The 18,282-nt window shown below is 39.8% G+C and overlaps 1 long non-coding RNA gene across 1 annotated transcript; it reads left to right on the forward strand.

Annotated features, from left to right (window-relative positions):
• The first annotated feature begins 7,503 nt into the window (after window positions 1-7,503).
• LOC142160395 (uncharacterized) lies at window positions 7,504-13,830 on the forward strand. The gene is made up of 3 exons (XR_012693200.1): window positions 7,504-8,004; window positions 9,904-9,962; window positions 13,693-13,830. It is a non-coding gene; the product is annotated as an uncharacterized LOC142160395 (long non-coding RNA).
• Window positions 13,831-18,282: the final 4,452 nt, after the last annotated feature.

The raw sequence follows: 18,282 nt of genomic DNA on the forward strand, positions 1-18,282 counted from the left end.
CAGCTTTACCCTTGTACCATTTAAAACAAGATATATTTATTCTGCTTCCTTTTGCTCATGCTATAGACTGACTTGCCATAGCTCTAATTTTTAATGCTGTCTTAGTTGTTCTTTGATTTAGGTTGTTGATGTCACCACCCTCATGTTGCTTCTGCCCCAAGGGCTACTTTCTGGTCATGGGACATTTCATCAGCATGTATTTGCACCTGTCCTGTAGCAGATGCAAAAGATACGCCTCTTAACGAGCATATACATTATGTGTTCCAGCAGATCTGCATGAGCCCCATGAACACTTCCTAACTGTACTCGGCCTTAGTCAGACCCCTTTTCAGCCTCTGGTGCATGTTTGCATTAGCGCATATGTGTCTCTTCTCTTTGTTCGCATGTGTAATGCGAATTTGAGCAACTTGCACTGAGCAAACTGGCATAAGTGCAAATTAGCATCAGGCCCTTAAAGTTTATTTTGATATGTTTAACCTTGTTTCTCTTTTTCCCTTTTCTCTACCCACACACTTACCCGTACCTACATCCTCCCTCCCTTGTGCCCCAACCTTACTCATATTTTTCCTCAGTGGACTTGGACCACTTATCTGGGAAAGAGAGCCATTGACTAGATTAATGACCTATGGAGAACTAGTCTTATAGACAACATTATGGTTACTATGAAGGACATTTTACAAATAGCTTTCATTAATGCTAAAGGCCTGAACACCCCAGAAAAGAGATCTTGAGCACTCCGGTCCTTACAGATTGATAGAATAGATATAGCTTTGATGCAGGGAACACATTTCATACATAATGCAGTCAATCCCAACTTAAGCAACATACACTTTCCTCATGTTTTCTTCAGTCATTTCAGCTGGAAAATGAAAAGGTTAGTCATAATTTTGCTAATCTTTTGTCACTACTAGATGTAGACGTACACAGGTTGGGTGAGGTCAGGGGTTTCGTATTGAAATTTAAGATATTTTATCAAGAATTAACAATTGTTAACTTTTATGCTCCCAAACAGAATCACCCAGTGTTATATAAGGTGCAGGAAGAAGCTTCTCAGTAAGATGAGAAGAGAACAAGAGGAGAAAAGAAAGAAGAAAAAGACTGAAAGCACCAAAAACAAATATTTAATAAAAATATATCTTTTAGAACATAACACAGTGTTTGGTTTAATTTCCCTATATATATATACATGCTTATTTAAGCTAAATGTTATATTTAGTTATGTATTCCTTCAATTATTATTATTATTATTATCGATTTTATTATTATTGTTATCAGTATTATTATTATTATTATTATTATTATTATTATTAATATTATTATTATTGTTGATTTGTAAGACCCCTCAGTGCTCTGCAGCAGTGGACAGTGGGGAATCAGACCTCTAGCCCCAAATGTCTCTTTAATACATTTAGTTCCTTTCCTGTACTCTCAGCATCTTCTCACCTTCATCATCATTATTATCATTTATTTCTATGGCACCCCAGATTCATTGTCACCTGACATAATCATACAGATATGTAAAGACAGTTTACATAATGACAGGAACAGGGGTACAATTGAGCAGAACAATAAAAGCGTGGATGCAAGTAACAGAATAAATTGCATAACATACAGAAAAGAGTCAGCATAAGACATGACTGGGACAACCCAGGGCCGTAACTAGGGGTGTGCGACAGGGGCGACCGCCCAGGGCGCAACGCTGAAGGGGGGGGCGCAATTTTGGAATATTTTAGGTTAATTTGGTTAAAATTGAGGGCTAGGGGGGTGGCATTTGTCTTTCTCGCCCAGGGCACTAGAATTCTAAGTTACGGCTCTGGGACAACCAGGACGACGTGGACAGACATGTGGTGAGAGTTTACACTCGAGAGAGGGGAAAGAGAGACAATAAGTGCAAAAGGGGCATTAAGCCTAGGGGTCCAGGCAGGTAGCGGAGGAGATGGAGGACAAACAGTGTAATGCGGGTAGAATTATATGGTAATATGGCGAATAGCAGAGTAGACATAATGTAGAATCAGACTGTACACAGAATTGAATGCTGGATGTGGATGTGAAGCCTATGATGGTTTAGATTTCAGGATTAGCACTGGGCCGAGTTTGAAGCTGAGTCATCAGGGTGAGATAGGGTTGTCTTCATGGATTCTGGAGTGTGAGAGCCATGATGTCTAATGCATCTATTACTGGTTCTCAAGATCTAGTGCTGGATGTGGATGTGGGGCCAATGACAACAGATAAATTCAATCAATAAAGTGAAGTGAGCCCAATGACTACACTAAAATCGGAGACTGTCAGGAAAAAGACTGTTATTGGGTAGGGAGGGCACATGTGACGTACAAAAAAGTCATCTTCATACAATATCTGAGAGCAAAGTAATAGCTAAGCTTTAACATACGCTGACATATGTTATAGTAACAGTACAGAGATTAGCAATTCTAAGGTAGTTGCTTTTTATTTCATTCCTAATTTATCATATGGATAAAGGACTACAGCCTGATTTGTGTTAAATGTGTTCTGCACTCTCTTGCAGTAAATTATTAGTCTTACTACTTATCTTTACATAGCACCAACATATTCAGTAGCAATGTAAAATCAGAGTGTTTTATTCTGTCATATCACTCCTGTCCACAGTAAAGTTTCTAATCTTATTTCCCTACCTCATGCACAGAACGAAAGTGTCACTTGAATCAGCTTGTAATTAGCCTTTCATTTTATATATTTGACTGTGAGAGGGAAGCAGAACAACTCCCATACCCCAATGTCCTAGCACTGCATGGCAGTTATGTTACCAACTGGGGCCCAGCAGTGGCAGATTATAGTGGGGATATCATCTGAGCCACCATCATCATTATCTCATCCACAGACTCATCTGAAACAATTAAAGTCTGGGGAAAGTGGCTGCTCGGAATAATAGCTTTCTATTGGTCCATATGTCACACTCCTCCCAGACAGTCTTGGCCTTTACTGTCTAGGCAGAGGTGTCTGCAAACACTGCATGGGGGAAGGGGGCCCAAGAAGTGACCACACCAGGACCTGAGATTACCCTAGCCGGCCATGCTTTCAAATGATGAACTAAATTTACCCTGGACTAACCCATGATGTCACCAGAGGGCATCACTACAGCAGAGACGAGACAGGAACTGATCAGACCACAAGGTTTTCTACCCACATGCAGAGGGTGAATTATTATGAGACAGTAGATTAAGACAATATACAATCACAATTGAGTATGAAACTGCCAGTTGAAGTTCATTATAAGCATTTTTTGCTGTTTGGTTACATTAACTAAACTGACCGGCCACTGCATTGTGTGGGCCCTTTGTCCGATCATTTGGTGATCATATTGAACAACACAATTAACACAGAAAATAGCAGGAATGCTTCAAAACAAATTATTAATAGTGCAACACACCACAGTGACAACAAGAAAGTGTGAATGATGCCTTTGAAATCAATGTACTAACCAATCAGACTTTATGTCTCGCACACTATTCCCTGTCACCTGAGTAACTTGGAAATTATACTACTAGAAATGAAATTTTCTAGGCAAAATCCTACTCAGCTTAGAAGGAACATTGGTCTCACAAATTTTGCCTTCCTTTTAATAGACTGTAAAAGCTCAAGGGCTAGGTTTTCTTTACCACGTGGGCCAGTTTGTATCATGAGTTAGATTTATATGCCATATACTTGTATCTCCCCACAACATTGATGACTAATACTAACAATAATAATGTATGGAACGAACACACTACAAATTTGCCTAAGGACACAGCCATGAATAAAAAATGGAACCAAAACATCCTCCAAGAGGAACTTCTCCCAATCTCCTCAGACCTTAATCCCATTGAGAACTTGTGGTCAATCCTCAACAGGCGGTTGGACAAACAAAAACCCACAATTTCTGACAAACTCCAAGCATTTATTAGGCAAGAATGGGCAGCCATCTGTCAGTATATGGCCCAGAAGTTGATTGACAGCATGCCAGGGTGAAAGAAGGGTCAACACTGCAAATATTGACTCTTTGCACAAACTTAATGTAATTGTCAATAAAAGCCTTTGACACTTATGAAATGCTTGTAATTTTACATCAGTGTAACACAGCAACATCTGACAGAAAGGTCTAAGCACTGGAGCATAAAACTTTGTAAAAACCAATATTAATGTCAATCTCTAAACTTTTGGCCATGACCGTGAATGCATGATTGGGAAGTTTAGGATATTACATATTTGGCACAAGACGTTAGCCTCCCTTTATCGTGTATATATAGGAAACGTTGGGGTTTATTTATCAATAGACCCCTTTTAGTGATGATTAGACTGATTTTATTTTTATCACCACAATTTACCTCAAATAACAACTTTGAACTAACAGCATAATGATGTTATAAAATGATTTAAATTTTTGTCAGCAATTTAAAAACACACCAGGCAAAATATAGTTTTCCTACATAAATTATCTCTAATATGGTCCTCTCCATTTCCTAGCTTTTATTATGACTGCACAATATAGAACTTTGGCTCATGGTGATGTCATAGACACCAACAGTTCCAGTCTTTTGAGGTGAAGTTATTGAAGGAGCAAGTTGGACCATGGCTTTGTCGTGTTTAAGCTCATTGTTTCTTGTGGTATCATTTATTAGTTTTGGAAATGGGATGCTGTCGGAGACAACTGAAGGTAAATGGACACTTATTTCAGTTATTTTTACTAAGCGAAAATAGAGACATAAACTCATGCATACAGGTTCTACAGGATCTAGCTCACCTGTGTCTAAGGATTAGATTTATAGTGATAATAAATAAATGACTTCACAGGGTTAAATATGGTATTCACATACAGATACAGTAAAAGAGGAGCTCACTGTTACTTAATAGGAGATGTATATGAAAGGTGGCACCTGGCTAGCTGACTCTTATCCAATCAGGTGGCACATTCAGCACACACCTCCTGCCCTATGAAGTTAGAATTTTCCACCCAGCACAGTCTCCAGTGCTGAGTGGTGGCTGTTATTGGTGGGCTCCCCACTAATATGTTACACTCGGTAAGTACATAGTAAAGTAGGGAGATTTTCCAAAATTTATTTTAGATCACAGTACACAGTCAGTGTATAACATAAGAGAAAGAAACAATTTCATAAAGCAAAGAAAATCTAATTTCAAAGTTTCAGTTGGTAAAAGGGAATATTGTTTATTATTTGGAATTTAATATGAACATTGATATATTTTTTGGATATTTCATAAGATACTTATATTAGCCACATTGATGTTTTTTTCACTTTTTGTTACGCTTGGTATTGATGATAAACAACATTGCCTGGCTGATATAGAGACATTAGTTGGAAAAAAAGCCTGAAGGGAGGCAATTGTGTTGTGTAATTTGCAGCCTAAATGTCATTGTTGTTGCAGGTATATACCTGGATATGATATTGGTGAGCCTTTCAGAGCAGGACATCATAGCCAATCGTACATGAACCACTACTGCATCATATACAGACATCAGCTACACATGATGTTCTGTAGATTTGTCATGTAGGTAGATCAGCATACTAAGTCTGTGCCCTGAAGAGAGGAGGCCCCTCAAACTCTCCAGGTTGACTATCTAATTGTGATGCAAGTTAGAATTTATATTTGTAATGTGTACATTATAAGGTCCTTTACATTTAATTCAGAGGACACCAAAGAGGACAGATTGTTTAAGGCATATGCAATACCCTGTATCTATTTTTTTTTCTTTGTTACTTTAAGAAATGTAATGCTAATTGTTTATTTTATATGAAATCCATTCAGTGTTGCCAACCCTGCTGAACATTGACTTAAAGCAGGAAGACATCAGCGCAGGTGAGTTAACAGATCCTTCACCCCCTAATCTGCTATGACCCATGTCTCCTAAACCATGACAAAAATAGAGGAAGATCAAACATCTAGCTCTTCAATCTCAGTCCTCTGACAGCAGATACCAATGGTTAAAGTGCATTTAAAGGATAGAAATAAAAATACAGTATATTGGTCATCTTCAGCAAGTGTCCTACTGACGCATTTCGTTGGGAGCCGTTAACTTTAAGTATTATAATAAGAATAGTATAAGTACAAAATGAAAAATAATAAATACAGTAAAAATAAATATAACTATAACACTAAAGATAAAAGTAAAAATAAAACTACAAACTTATCCCACTGACCTATAAAAGAACTACTACCAGATGATTCTCTAATCCAAACAATTTATTTTGGACCAATCAGCTGAATAGGGTTAAATATAATAAAAAAATTAAAATATAGAAAATTAATAAATAAAGTAAATAAATTGGAACTAGACATAGTTTCCTATATTGTCTTGTGTTAAAAGGAATTCAAACATTTACCATCTAATTAATTTTAAACGTCGTCCAACCTAATGAGCCACAGAGATGTCTTATAGGAGTGGAGAAAGAGGCATGATGTTTATGTTTATATTCATAAAACAAAAATCAAATACAAATAAAAATAAATATAAAAAATACCCCTTTGAATATCAAGGAAACATATATGTGTAATCAAACTTAATACATTAAATGAATCATTAACCAAGAAAAAAAAAAATAATATTAATAGAGTTCCCGTTCTACTCTACACTATCAACATATAATACCATCTAAAGAAAGAAAAAAAGCACTAAGATTAAACTCTATTGAGTCATTTAACCTGTCAGGATGAAGTGTCCATAGTTTGAAGATCCAAAAGATTTTCTTTTCACATAACTTTTACAATCTATCCCCACCTCATGTGATGTACCCAATATGTTTCATAACAGGTAACAGAAAAATGTGTAGTCAGCTTTAAGTAGTTCCACAATATGTTTTCAAACACTTTGAGTATCAGCTTTTTGACGAAGTTTCTCCTATGTTCCATTAATCTGATCCTCAAGGACCTAATGGTCCTAACCACATATTGCAGTCCACACGGACACTAAAAAACCTAAATTACAAATGTCGATTCACAATTGCAGAAGGAACAGATAGTAAAGCTCTCTCTTGTTACATTTGAGATGACAAACTTACATTTATTTTTCATAAACTTAGTAGTGCACCTTGTCTTGTTACATCTCAAGCTACCCTTGGGTTTATCATGAAAATAGGAAACCACCCGGGTATAAGTAAGTTCCTCTACCTTCTATGGAAAAATAGGGGCTAACAAATTTTTAAACTTTTCATTCTTCTAAACAACAATTCTTAGTTTTTTTGGAGACAACACTACTCAATATGTGGCCTTGTTTTATTAAGTGATAGTTCTTATTAATAATCATTTTGAGTTGTGCAGACTTAGTATTATATTTTGATATAAATTTAGTACCATTTACCCTATTTTGTGAGCTCTGATGTTTAACTTTGGGTATAAAGAGACCTGTTCTAATGCCCTAACTAACCTGTATGTGTGAATGTGAGCGATCATAGGATATGCTTAATGTGTCACACACACCGCAATCTGCACAGTATACCAAAAAAAATTATTATCTAGCATATGTGACTAATTGTCCAGCACGTAGAGTAGATCTACCTGTTCACCCAATGACTACCATATACAGCTTCATTAAGGCACCATATAAAGTCATGGTCTCACTATAATAATGCCATATAGCTCCATCATACCCCATATAGCCTCAAAATGAAACTATATAGCCCCTTCACTCCTCCATATAGCCCCATGGTAGCCATATGCTTATACTTTCTTATCCACTAAACTATCTTGATTAGCAAATAAGCACAGTAAGGTAGTTAAGCCCTTGAACCTACTGGGCTCAAATTTGAGCATTGTACAAGCAATTTTAAAGCTAGTACAATGTACAAAAACAGACCTAAAAATGGAACCTATTGGTTCCAACGACCCTTGTAAATGAAATTAAGTGAATTCACCTAATGTGTTTCTTTCTTGCATAGATGTCCATAATCTGCAAATACTGGCTGAAGTCATCATTATACCAGCAGCAATCATTACCATAAGTGTATTGATATTTGTGGGAGTCTGCATTTACATCAAGTAAGTTACAAACATCATCTACAGGTCGAATTACAGTACATTTACCTAGATAAAAGGTGCATCATTACTATATTATTATTACTATTATTATTACTATTATAATTAACCAATGTAATAGATACAATCTGGTTGGCTGAGAGGTGTGTATGTCTCCAGTCTTTTCCAAGGGCAGATTTACCATTAGGTACAGTAAGCCTGTGCCTACAGGGCTGTTCATGGCCCTATAAATACACAGAAACACACACTATTCAACCACAAATCAAATGATGTTTCCACATTTAACAATGAATGATACTGCTCTCCCTCTCTATTGAATTATGGGATATAATTGACCAGGGGTGTAGGAAAGAAAATTTTCATGAGGGGCAAAAGGTCAAGGACTACTAGAGGGCTTGGAGCACCTATTTCTTGTGTTTGGTATCTCATTTTATGACAGTTGGAACAGTGACTGTAGATATACAAAGACTCCCAATCCTATGTTAATTTTTGTGAGTGTTTCAGGGCTTCGCCAAAAATGTATTTACACATTATTTAAATACATATTATTATTATTATTATTATTATTATTATTAATTACCAATTAGTACAAATGCTTTGTGCAAAGGCTTTTGTTTGGAAGTCTTTGCCCACCTAACAGAAATCATGGGGGGGCAACTTCCCCCTCTTCCCCCCGGTTCCTACACCGCTATACTTGGCCCCCAAACTTCTGGTTTGCTGAATTGATGAAGTGGTCAATAAAACAATGCCATTTGCCCTGCTTTTTAGTGTTTCTCATGTAGGTATCGTTACAAGAACTCATACAAAACAAACTGTGTGTTACAATTAATAAAACTGAATGTAATAATGTTCCCTGTGAAAGTCAAAAATGACCAATTTGGAATATAAATACCAATAATTTTATTTTTCAATGCTCATCGGTTTCATGTCAATTAGTACATTCCACAGCACCTGCCCTCAGTCATAGCTAAATGAGCTCTTACACACACAGACACATGGCTCTTTATATAGGTGTCCCCTAAACTCACACCAACATCACATCATCAATTATAACACAGATGCAACAATTTAAAAAAGACACAGAGTTTACCACATTGAATACATAAGATTAATGTATAGCAAAACACAAATAGTGCTAGAGCGTAATACAATAGTGTGAATAAATTTAAACCTGGTTAATCATAAGGATCAGATTCAAAATTTCGACTTGGCTGAACATAGAGATTAAAGTCATAATTTTAATGAAATGCCTATCCCAGTAACACAATATAAAGAAGGAATACATGGTCACTGATATGTATGATGGTGAAGGTGTGTGTATGGACGGTATTCCAGATAGTTGGGATTATATCAGTTGTGGATCTAGGGGGGCCCGCGCCTGCTAGAAAAGAAAAGGTGGGCAGGGTTCTAAATCAACCCCAGCTAAGAAAAATCTAGGTCTGCCCTGGATGACATTGAAGACTTTAGGAAGACTCTGTGACACCAATTTAAATATATATGATGAAAACAGTAGGCTGGAATTATGGGAAAGGGAACTTACTGAAAGCAACTATAAATATGGCAGAAAATAATCAAACATAAAATGAAGCATATCAAAATAAGCTTTTACTTACTCAAATATGCTTTCACAATGATATAATTTCCCCAATTCTAAATGATGATCAAATGTCAGAAGACTCAATTCTTATTAACATGTCAGCCAGGTGCCTCCCGCCTCACAGGAATAATAACAATAATAATAATAATAATAATAATAATAATAATAATAGTAAAGAAAAATGGATGAAAATAACTTGTATCCATTTTATCCTATGTTACCCTGTGATATATTCTGCCTCTATACACTACTCATAGTTTCTATAGTGTGTTCTGCAACTGAGCCCTTTGCATTATTTTTTGCAGTTTTAGGAAAAAAAAAATTGAAAATCTGGATGTGGAATCCATTTTTGTCATCACACCAGGTAACGTAACAGAATCAACTCAGTTGTGTTTTTAATTAAATAGAATTTTCGGAGCTCAGTAACTGAAGTCCATTCTTGTTATATTGTTATTATTATTTTAATGTAAATTTGTGACCTTTTAAAACTATAATTATCCATATACACTGCAGGGTATCAAAAATCACATATATGATAGTGTGAGAGTTTTTCTGAAAAGGATGTGGCAAACACATTTGTGTACAATTTTTATGTTTAAATATAATATATAATCAGTGATGCCAAGAGGAATCTTAGGCCAGAGAATGGCTTATTTTTGGGGCCCCACTAGGTTGTGCACACTGCTTTTGGGTCAGTATCCACGTGGACACCCTTACTGGCTGAGCATGAAACCTTGGCAAATGGTAGTGCTGTATGCATTCCCTAGGAAGGTGGACCAGTAGGTAGCTTTTAGTGATTGCAGTCACTTTTCTACACCTATATTCCATCCCAGATGGGGCCATGGATTTTCCCCAGCTATTCCCTTGTACCCTTTAGAACAAGATAGATTTATTCTGCTTCCTTTTGCTTATGCTATAGATTGACATGCCATAGCTCTAATTTTTAATGCTGTCTTAGTTGTTCTTTGATTTAGGTTGTTGATGTCAACACCCTCAGGTTGCTTCTGCCCCAAGGGCTATTTTCTGGTCATGGAGCATTTCTTATCTTCCATGACTGGAAGCAGTTTATTGTTAATGTTGATTTGTCTTCCTATGGGCTGATGCAGAGTTCAATTAATCAATAAAAAAAACAGCAAAAATAGTGTGTTTACACCCATGTGCAAATCAATGTACATCTCGGTTTCACATGGCAGCAAATGCGCTTCGTTAACGCCAAGTCACTATCATCAGCATGTATTTGCACCTGTCCTCTAGCAGGTGCAAAGATATGTCTCTTAACGAGCATATACATTATGTGTGTTCCTGCAGGTCTGCATGAGCCCCGTGAACACTCCCTTACTGTACTCGGCATTAGTCAGACCGCCCATTTCCCCCCTTTTCAGCCTCTCGTGCATGTCTGCATTAGCGCATATGTGTCTCTTCTCTTTGTTCGCATGTGTAATGCGAATTTGAGCAATTGACACTCAGCAACCAGGCGTAAGTGCAAATTAGTAACTGGCCTCTAAAGTTTATCTTGGTATGTTTCAAGTTTATTCTCTTGTTCCTCCCTCTCTTGTGCCCCAACCCTTACTCACTGCTTTCCTCAGTGGACTTGGACCATTTATCTGGAAAAGAGAGCCATTGACTAGATTAATGACCTATGGAGAACTAGTCTTAGGAACATTATGGTTACTATGAAGGACATTTTACACATAGCTTCAATTAATCCTTAAGGCTTGAACACCCCAGAAAATAGATCTCGAGCACTCCGTGAGCACTTAATAAGTAGGCCTCCCTCCCGGCAAATAGGCCTGAATATAAAATGAAATAAAATTAATAGTATACAAATTTAATAATGAACTGTTTCTCCCAATTGAATTAATAGCATACACATTTAATAAAAAAAACTATTTCCTCCTCACAAAACAGCCCAGCAATAAATTAATAGCATTCACATATAAATAAACAAATAAATCCATTTCACATAACCATTGCTGACAATATTTCATATTCAAGTTTAATAAATTAGCCCTCCTTCTCCCCAAACTTAGACCCAAATTGAATAATAAATGAATAGTCCCGAAACCAGCACAGCAATTAATTAAAGGTCCCATCAACTCACCTTAAATTAATAGGCCCCACTATTAAATTAAATATTCCATTAACACCTGTAAAATAAATTAATAGCACCCACCTTTAAATAATTAGTCCTCAGCGAAACTACACCATTAAATTAATAGCCCACATTAACATATAGTGTCTCTCTCTCTATCCCAAAAAATTGCATCCAGGCATGGTATTACTACAATACCAGCACTACTTTCATAGCAAACTTTCATTTGGCCCAGGGGAAAATACCATTCCCAGCATATTCCCTCAATACATCATCACAAACCACATAAAAAAGCGACTGAACAAATGTGCAAAACCCAACCATCACTGCTGCGCAAAGTGTTATATTAGGAGAAAGATCGGATCACCAACTGACAGGTGATCCAATCTTTCTCTTGTTTGTGTGGCTGCGAGGCCCCCCCCTGACGCAGGCGCGCACCCGGTACAACAACCTCACGGGGCCCCCTTACAGGTGTGCAGAGGCTCAAAATTGAGAATGGGTGTGGTCATACAATTGGAGGCGTGGCTATGCATCATTGAGACATGGCTGATGGGGAAAAGCGCTAGGCCCTGAATTCACCGGAGCGTGACATATGTCCAAGCACTCCTGATTTTCAGGACATCTAGCACCACAGTGTAGTACAGAAAGAATGCAGTGTGTACACAGAGAGTTCACAGTCTTGGCCTGTACCTTACATTGGGCAGAACGCTCACCAAAATTTACATTGTCCCACTAGAATCACAACATTTCACACACTCTCCTGCTATCTCCTACCTGTTCTACTCCCTTTCACCCCGTGTCGCCGCAGGTTTCTTTAGTTGCGGCTTGTCTGGGTCCTGGAATGTTGTGGGACCCTATTTGGAAAAAAATGGCTACATTTAGAAAATTACAACCAGCCTCGCCACTAAATCAATAGCACCCATGATTAATAATTAGGCCTTCCTCCAGCCCCAACATTAAAATAATAGTATTCCCATTACCCCGCAAACAAAATAGCAACCATTAATTAGCCACCATCTACCTCACACACACTACATTGCCAAAAGCTCCCTGTTCCATCACACACACATTACTGTGCCCTTTCATCATCACCACGCTATGTCCCCTTATGATTGCAATGCGCCCTCCATGCTGCCTTTGCCCCCCCTTCTTCATCCCCCTGTGCCATGCTGCCTTTGCCCCCCCTTTCTTCAACCCCATGTGCCATGCTGCCTTTGACCCCCCCTTCTTCATCCCCCTGTGCCATGCTGCTTTTGCCCCCCCTTCTTCATCCCCCTGTGCCATGCTGCCTTTGCCCACCCCCTTCTTCAACCCCCTGTGCCATGCTGCCTTTGCCCCCCCTTTCTTCAACCTCCTGTGCCATGCTGATTTTGCCCCCCTTCTTTAACCCACCATGTCATGCTGCCTTTGCCCCCCCCTTTCTTCAACCCCCTGTGCCTCTCTGCGTTTCTCCTCTTTCACTTACCTCTGCATTGCTTTCTTTTCTACTCTTTTCTCTTTTCTGTCTTCTGTCTATCTTCTGTCTTATCCGGTGCGCGGATCTGCTCTGAATGAATATTTATATACACTCATGATCGTGGCGGCGCCGCCTATACCGCCCCTGCCCCCCCCCCCCCCCCCCGAGCAAAAAAAAAAAACTTTAAGATGTGCTGCTGTACATTTCGAGATTGCCGACTCTACTCCCAGCCGGCGACGGGGGCCCCCCTTCCTTAATTCGGCCATGACTCTAGTCCTTACAGCTTGATAGAATAGATATAGCTTTGATGCAGGGAACACATTATATACATAATGCAGTCAATCCCAACTTAAGCAACATACGCTTCCCTCATGTTTTCTTCAGTCATTTCAGCTGGAAAATGAAAAGGTTAGTCATAATTTTGCTAATCTTTTGTCACTACTAGATGTAGACATACACAGGTTGGAAGAGGTCAGGGATTTTGTAGTGAAATGTAAGATATTTTATCAAGAATTAACAATTGTTAACTTTTATGCTCCCAAACAGAATCACCCAGTGTTATATAAGGTGCAGGAAGAGGCTTCTCAGTAAGATGAGAAGAGAACAAGAGGAGAAAAGAAATAAGAAAAAGACTGGAAGCACCAAAAACAAATATTTAATAAAAATATATCTTTTAGAACATAACACAGTGTTAGGTTTCATTTCCCTATATATACACATGCTTATTTAAGCTAAATGTTATATTTAGTTATATATTCCTTCAAATATTATTATTATTATTATTATTATTATCGATTTTATTATTATTGTTATCGGTATTATTATTATTATTATTATTATTATTATTATTATTGTTGATTTGTAAGACCCCTCAGTGCTCTGCAGCAGTGGACACTGGGGAATCAGACCTCTAGCCCCAAATGTCTCTTTAATACATTTAGATTCTTTCCTGTACCCTCAGCATATTCTCATCTTCATCATCATCATCATTATTATCATTTATTTCTATGGCACCACAGATTCATTGTCACCTGACATAATCATACAGATATGTAAAGACAGTTTACATAATGACAGGAACAGGGGTACAATTGAGCAGAATAATAAAAGCGTGGATGCAAGTAACAGAATAAATTGCATAACATAAAGATAAAAGTCACCCTAAGACATGACTGGGACAACCAGGACGACGTGGACAGACATCTGGTGAGAGTTTACACTCGAGAGAGGGAAAAGAGAGACAATAAGTGCAAAAGGGGCAGTAAGCCTAGGGGTCCAGGCAGGTAGCAGAGAAGATGGAGGACAAACAGTGTAATGCAGGTAGAATTATATGGTAATATGGCGAATAGCAGAGTAGACATAAAGTAGAATCAGACTGTACACAGAATGCAATGCTGGATGTGGATGTGAAGCCTATGATGGGAGCTGACCGGGATGGTTTAGATTTTAGGATTAGCACTGGGCGGAGTTTGAGGCTGGGTCATCGGGGTCAGATAGGGTGGCCTTCATGGATTCTGGAGTGTGAGAGCCATGATGTCTAATGCATCTATCACTGGTTCTCAAGATCTAGTGCTGGATGTGGATGTGGGGCCAATGACAACAGATGAATTCAGACAATAAAGTGAAGTGAGCCATATGATTACATTAAAATCAGAGACTGTCAGGAAAAAGACTGTTATTGGGTAGGGAGGGCATATGTGACGTACAAAAAATGTCATCTTCATACTCAGGGCCGGACTGGCCATCTGGCTCTTCTGGCAAATGCCAGAAGGGCCGATGGTCAGATGGGCCGGTCTGAGCTGTCAGAGCACTGACCGTGCACTGACGGTGTGTGCACTGACACTTCCTGGACACATGTGCCACGCGCAGCGCTGCGCACGGCACATGTGACCAGTACAGGTCCTGGAAGGCAGCTGACGAAGAGCGGAGAGACTCAGACAGGCAAGAAGCTGAGAAGGTAAGTATAGAAAACGGGGGGGGGAGAAAAGGTGCTAGACAGAAAACGGGGGAGAAGAGAAAGATTGCCACACAGGAAACGGAGGGGGGGGGGGTAATATTATTTTGCCCACTACTGTGTGGCATAATATCAACTGGGGGCGCTATTGGGGCATAATATCAACTGGGGGCACTTTTGTGGCATAATATCAACTGGGGGCACTATTGGGGCATAATATCAACTGGGGGCACTATTTGGGCATAATATCAACTGGGGGCACTATTGGGGCATAATATCAACTGGGGGCACTTTTGTGGCGTAATATCAACTGGGGCACTACTGTGTGGTATAATATGATTTGGGGCACTACTGTGTGGTATAATATTATTTTGGGGCACTATTATGTGGCATAATATGATTTTGGGGCACTACTGTGTGGCATAATATATGTTGGGGGCATGTACTCAGGCATGAGGGAAGGAGGAGAATGTTAATATAATGTGGGAGGTAGGCTATTAAATTAATGGTGGAGTTTAGGTGGGGGCTATTTTTTTAATTGGTGCTATTTTATTTGTGGGGTGATGTGGGTTAATTTATTATTGGGGCCTAGCAATTTAAGATGGGGTGATTGGACCTTTACTTTAATGCTGGGGTGGTTTGGGGGCTATTAATTGAAAGTGGGGCTTTTTGGGAAAAAAATGTCTATTTATTAAATGTGAATATGAATTATTTAATGGCAGTGATGGTTGCGGGAAATAGGTGTATTTACTAAACCTAAATGTTATTTAATTTATTGCTGGGGTTGTTTGGAGGGAGGGAAATAGGTTTATTTATCATCATCAGCAGCTATTTATATTAAATGTGAATACTAGTATTTTAATGTTGGGGCTGGAGGGAGGCCCAATTATAAAACATGGGTTGTATTGATTAAACGCCAGGGCTGGTTGGAGTTTTCTAAATTACATGTACCCATTTTTTTTCCAAATAGGGCCTCCAACATTCCAGTATCCAGACAAACAGCAACTGAACTAAAGACACCAGCAGCCACAGGTCGTGAGAGTAACAAGATAGGTAGGAGAGAGCAGGACAGTCTGCCAACTGTCCTGAATCTGGTGGGGAAGTCCCGAATTTTGGTGACTGTCTCATTTAGTGAGATTTGATCCGACTACAAGGACAATTGGGAGTTATGTCCCGCTTCACACTGTACTGCTTGTGAAGGCAGAGCTGCGTGCAATTAACAGTAGTGCACACAGTATTGCCTGTGTATTTGTCTAACATTTGTCTAAAATGATAACGATGTTACATAATAGGGGTCCCCTGTCTTAAATACCTCAGGCCGCCAAGCATTAATCCAGCTGTCACTCACCGGACTGTGAGTGCTACTTCTCGTGTGTTTAGGAACCGTGGCCGTCCACCATCCTGAGGGTCTGCGCAAGTGCAGCCCTTTCAAACCTTCAGTATATGTTCCTTTTAGTTAATTGGCTGATCAGGCAACACTCCCTATTTAAAGCACCTGTGGTCAATACCTCGTTGCCTGATCTTGGAGTCTCATTCCCCATGAGCCTCTGAAGGTGTTCCTGTGTTTCCTCGTGTATTCAGCTCCTGCTGATTCCTGTTGTTTGTTTGTGGTTTCCAGACCACTTCAACTCTCCTGTGTTTCATCGTGACTGCACCAGCTGATTCCTATCCGCTGCCTCCGTGCTTCTACAGTTTCCAGACCTCTTCAACTCTCCTGTGTTTCATCGTGACTGCACCAGCTGATTCCTATCCGCTGCCTCCGTGCTTCTACAGTTTCCAGACCTCTTCAACTCTCCTGTGTTTCATCGTGACTGCACCAGCTGATTCCTATCCGCTGCCTCCGTGCTTCTACAGTTTCCAGACCACTTCAACTCTCCTGTGTTTCATTCTGACTGCACCAGCTGATTCCTATCCGCTGCCTCCGTGCTTCTACAGTTTCCAGATCACTTCAACTCTCCTGTGTTTCATCGTGACTGCACCAACTGATTCCTATCCGCTGCCTCCGCGCTTCTACAGTTTCCAGACCACTTCAACTCTCCTGTGTTTCATCGTGACTGCACCAGCTGATTCCTATCCGCTGCCTCCGTGCTTCTACAGTATACTGCTCACCTCAACTCTCCCGTGTTCATCGTGACTGCACCAGATGATTCCTATCCGCTGCCTCCGGGTTTCTGCAGTATCCTGCTCATCGCAACTCACCAGTGCTCATCGCGTCTGCAGCCAGCCGATCCGCTGTCTCCGTGTTTCTACAGTGTTCCTGCTTGTGTCAACTCGCCTGTCTACATCGGATCAACGCGCCGCTGCTTTCATCTCAGCTAGACCGCCTCAACTCTCCCGTGTTCTCCAGGTGTCCAGTTCTATATACTACTGCTTCCTGAGTATTGTTTTAATCCTTTCTGGTCTACCTACCGTGCGCTGCACCTACTTGGTTACCGCTTCCACCCTCCTGGGACTTCGCATTTCTGCCGGCCTCCAGCCGTTCAGGTATCCCTGCACTTCTCTCTGACAGACTGCTCTTATGAACCACGGTATGCATACTTGTCATTGACTGTGCTAGTGTATTGCATATCTTGCTGGACTGAGTTGTTCTCCTCCGGAGTTTCCTAAACACTGAGACTATTGCCATCATTTGACTGTGTTTCCTTTTAGCCTGGATAGTTCTTGTGACTTTGTATATTTGTGCAGTGCTGCTCAGTTATTATTATTATTGTGCCTATCATCGTGGGATCAAGTTCAGTGTGCCCGTGTATACTCTGCATTGCATTTATCTCACCGTGCTCCTCCTCACTTATATATTTCAGTGGTACAACTTGCTAGAGGCAGACCACTGTTCCCTGTTTCCTGAGTCACCAGTTTCCAGTATCCTTTCACATAGCAGTGGTACAACTTGCTAACGCAGACCACTGACTCCCCGGATACCTTCACCTGGATTCCATTCCTTCACCCAGACAGCGGTACAACTTGCTATACGCAGACCGCTGACTCTCATCACCTCCTCGTTACTTCTGGACATTCCTCCTCACTATAGCAGTGGTACAACTTGCTATACGCAGACCACTGACTACCCTCACGTTCCCTTGTCCATCCAGTTCCTCGTGTACAGTTATCTACCTATTACCAGTGCTGCTAGTCATAGACTTTCCTCGAGTATTCTCTTACCATCTGCTGTCTCCTGTTCCGTG

This window comes from Mixophyes fleayi, chromosome 6 (assembly GCF_038048845.1).
Source record: "Mixophyes fleayi isolate aMixFle1 chromosome 6, aMixFle1.hap1, whole genome shotgun sequence".
Lineage (NCBI taxonomy): Eukaryota > Metazoa > Chordata > Amphibia > Anura > Limnodynastidae > Mixophyes > Mixophyes fleayi.